This window comes from Arvicanthis niloticus, chromosome 2, assembly GCF_011762505.2.
Source record: "Arvicanthis niloticus isolate mArvNil1 chromosome 2, mArvNil1.pat.X, whole genome shotgun sequence".
NCBI lineage: Eukaryota > Metazoa > Chordata > Mammalia > Rodentia > Muridae > Arvicanthis > Arvicanthis niloticus.
Genome location: NC_047659.1, coordinates 77,162,345 through 77,166,374, shown reverse-complemented (window position 1 = coordinate 77,166,374; position 4,030 = coordinate 77,162,345). Strand labels below are relative to the sequence as shown.

Here is a 4,030-nt window from a genome sequence, read left to right as displayed (position 1 = left end):
TTCATTCTTTTTTATTTTGTATGTCTGTGCACAGTGTGTGTGTGTGTGTGTGTGTGTGTGTGTGTGTGTGTGTTACCTACTGAGGTCAGAAGAGGGGCTCAGATTCCCTGGAACTGGAGTTATAGGCAGTTGTGAGCTGTCATGTGGAAGCTGGGCAGCAAGCCCAGGTCCTCTTTAGAAGAGCAGCCAGTACTCATAACTGCTGAGCCTTGGCTCCAGCACTTGCTCATGCTTCTTAAGGAAGGAACGTTCTAACAGAATGACCAGACCATGGAAAACATTCTAATAGTCACAGTTTAAAGCCAGATATAATGGCCTGAGCCTAATTCCAGTACTTCAGAGGGTGAAATGGGAAGATGGTGAGTTGCAGGTTAGCCTGAGCTACACAATAAGATCTTGTCTGGGGTTGGAGCAGGGGGCTTACCTCAAACTTAAGATTTTTAAAAGATATATTACATTTGTGTGTGTACCAAGGTCAGTACAATTTGGAGTAGGTCTTCAGACTTCCACCTTGTAAAACCTGCGAATCAAACTCAAGGCAGCAGGCGTTGAACCGTGTCTTACCCGTTGAGCTAGATGATTAGCCCAGGCATAGGATGTTTTATGGCAAATCTTTCATTTTCTGAAGACATTATAAACTTTAAGCAATAGGACCAGTGCTACTTTGAAAATCTTGGAGAACTTTGCTGGGTCAGTGTGCTCTCATCCACTCATCCCTGAACCCTAAGGGGCCCATCTCACCTGTGTGTTGAGTGTTTAGGTGACTGTAAACTTGACCTCTGCTCAGCAGAGTAGACTGAGGTCGAGCACTTCATCCAAAGGCAGCCTCCTGCAGACAAGGAGACAGGTTTTATGCAAAAGTCAGCTTGGCTGGCCAAATTCTACCCAGCTGTGATTCTACCTAGTTGTCAACTTGACTATATCTGGAATGAACTACAGTCGAGAATTGGAGAGCTCCCCTGTGATCCAGATCTTGAGGCTGGAAGACATAAGTTTCTGACCTGGATTTTGGTATGGACATCTTGAGGCACAGTGGCTATGAAAAGCTTAGGCCCTGGCAAGGTAGTACATGCCTTTAATTCCAGGAGACTAAGGCAAGGAGAGCTCTAAATTCAAGGTCAGCCTGGAACAAAGCAAGGCCCAGATCTGGGCGTGGTTACACACCTTTAATCTGGGCCACACCTTCTGTTGGAGACCTATATAAGGACATTGGAGAAAGGAAGACTCACATTTCTTGCCTCTTGCTTTTACTTGCCAGCATCAGTGGGAATCTACTTCTACAGAAGACCAGCTGGAACAACTAGCCTTGTGGGACTAGATCCTTGAACCTCCATTCACAGCTGACCATGGTTGGGGACAGAGATTGTAAGTAGTCATCATAACAAATTCCCTTACTATATAGAGACTATCCATAAGTTCTGTGACTCTAGAGAACCCTGACTAATATACTGGTTAAATCTAAAGCACAAAGGAGCAACACTAAGAAACCAGAAACAAGGAACAGTTAGAGAAATCCTGTGTGTCCCAAGGGGGTGACAACAATCCACCTCCAGGACAGCTGTTACTTTTCTCTCCCATACTGTAGCCTGGCACTGAGCTCCCTTTATCTCAAGGTTAGTTTGACTTTCCAGTCTTTACAGTCAAAGATCGAACTGGCACATATGTGAACGTTTATATTTAAAGGGAACTTTTATAAGTACCAAAAAATTACAGATGAATCATCCTAGCTAGGCAGTGGTGTCAATGCCTTTGATCCCAGCACTCAGTAGGTAGAGGCAGTCAAGATCTCTGAGTTCGAGGCCAGCCTGGTCTACAGAACCAGTTTCAGGACAGCCAAGGCTACATAGAGAAACCCTGTCTCTAAAACAAAACAAAAACCAGATGAATCATCCCAAATAAAATGGAATGGTCTTGTGTTTTCTCTAGCCTCTTCAAGGAAGACTTAGCTTTTAAAATCCAAGGAAGGTAGCTTCCTCTAAGGTTCTCTATTTGTTCCAATCTGGCTTTTGTGTTTGAATCCCCTGGGAAGCTTTTTATTCTTCTTGCCTGGATTACTGATATTGACTTTAGACGACACAATTTAGAATTTCTGCTTCAGCTGAACATGGTGACATATGCCTTTAATCCCAGAATTTGGGAGGCAGAGGCAATTGGAGCTCTGAATTTGGAGCTAGCCTGATCTGCATAGGGAGTCCCAGGCCAGCCAAGAACTAGCTACACAGTGAGAGGTCTTCTCAAAAAGCAAAACAAACAAATCCCCACAAAACAAACTAGGCACATTAGTCTAAATTCAGATAGAATTGAATGTTCAATTAGTTGAATATCTTTATTTAGTTATATTTTCCTAAAGTGAATCATCTGAGAATTGTTTTCTTTATAATCTGCTGTACTGTGTGTGAGCACACCAGTCACTCACTGCTCGTGTGGAGATCGATCAGAACATAACTGTATGCAGTCAGTTCTCCCACATTACATGTGTTCTAGGAATCAACTCAGACCATCTGGCTTGCATGTCAAAAGCTTGCTGAGTCATCTAGGCATCCCAGGACGGTGCATTCATGCATTTATTTATATTTAGTGTGTGTGAGCATGTTCTCAAGTGTCAAGGCCCATAGGTAGAAGTCAAGAGACAACTTTCAGGCCTCTGTTTTGTCTTTCCACTATGTGGGTTCCTGAGGTCATGGTGGAACTCAGGTCATCAGCTTCAGTGGCAGACAACTTTACCCACTCAGCTATCTCACCGGCAGGTTTTTTTTTTTGTTTGTTTGTTTGGTTTTTTTGTTTTTTTTTTTTTGTTTTTTTTTTTTTTTGTTTTTTTTTGGTTTTTTGAGACAGTTTCTCTGTGTAGCCCTGGCTATCCTGGAACTCACTCTGTAGACTCTGTAGACCAGGCTGGCCTCGAACTCAGAAATCCGCCTGCCTCTGCCTCCCAAGTGCTGGGATTAAAGGCGTGCGCCACCGCTGCCCGGCAGTTTTATTTTTTTTTTAATGTGTATTTATGTGTATGTTTTTGTGTGTGGAGGTGCAAGCTGGTACCCTGAGATCAAAAAAACTAGACTTCATGTGGTCATGAGTCACACCATGTAGGTGCTAGGCACAGAACTCTGATCCTCTGGAAAAGCAGCAAGCGCATGTGTTATAGAAGAAAAACAATGTGCCTTCTGATAAATGGTTTGAAGGGCTATACAGTACTGTACCCAGGCTTAAATCTTTAGTAATAATTACATGTGCTTTTATGGGGTTTTAAACCATCAGTCCCCGTTTGTTCTAGTTATTTAAATAAACCCACATTTTTTAAAATAGGTTACTCCTTTGGTTTAAGAATATATAATTGAGGAGAGAAAGATGGCGGACAAGGAAACTCTGCCTCCCGGTTGGAAGAAGCATACGAGTCGCAGTTCAGGCCGGGTATACTACTTCAATCATATCACCAATGCCAGCCAGTGGGAGCGGCCCAGAGGCGGCGGCAGCACCAAGGATAGCCAGGGTGAGCCTGCCAGGGTGCGCTGCTCACACCTGCTGGTGAAGCACAGGCAATCTCGGAGGCCCTCATCCTGGCGCCAGAAAAAGATCACCAGGAGCAAGGAGAAGGCCCTGGAGCTGATCAATGGCTACATCCAGAAGATTAAATCAGGAGAGGAAGACTTTGAATCTCTGGCCTCACAGTTCAGTGATTGCAGCTCTGCCAAAGTCAGGGGAGACCTGGGTGCCTTCAGCAGAGGTCAGATGCAGAAACCGTTTGAGGACGCATCGTTTGCTCTACAGACAGGGGAGATGAGTGGGCCAGTGTTCACGGATTCAGGCATCCATATCATCTTTCGCACAGAATGAGGGCAGGCACAGGCCAGCCTGCTCGGACTGCCACACAGCCCACGGACGCCCTTCCTGCTACTGTCACACAGTATTTATTGTTCCTAAAAATGACTGGGAGGGGGGCTCTGAGATGGGGACTCTAAGCATCCAGCTTTCTGCCACATACACAAAAAAGGAAAGAAGTGCATAAATATGAAAATAAAGCATTAAAAACAGT

At 44.5% G+C, this 4,030-nt stretch overlaps 1 pseudogene across 1 annotated transcript; it reads left to right on the top strand.

Annotated features, from left to right (window-relative positions):
* Positions 1-1,217: 1,217 nt before the first annotated feature.
* On the top strand, positions 1,218-4,030 carry LOC117704207 (peptidyl-prolyl cis-trans isomerase NIMA-interacting 1 pseudogene; annotated as a pseudogene). The gene is made up of 2 exons (XR_013108720.1): positions 1,218-1,365; positions 3,304-4,030. The product of XR_013108720.1 is annotated as a peptidyl-prolyl cis-trans isomerase NIMA-interacting 1 pseudogene (transcript).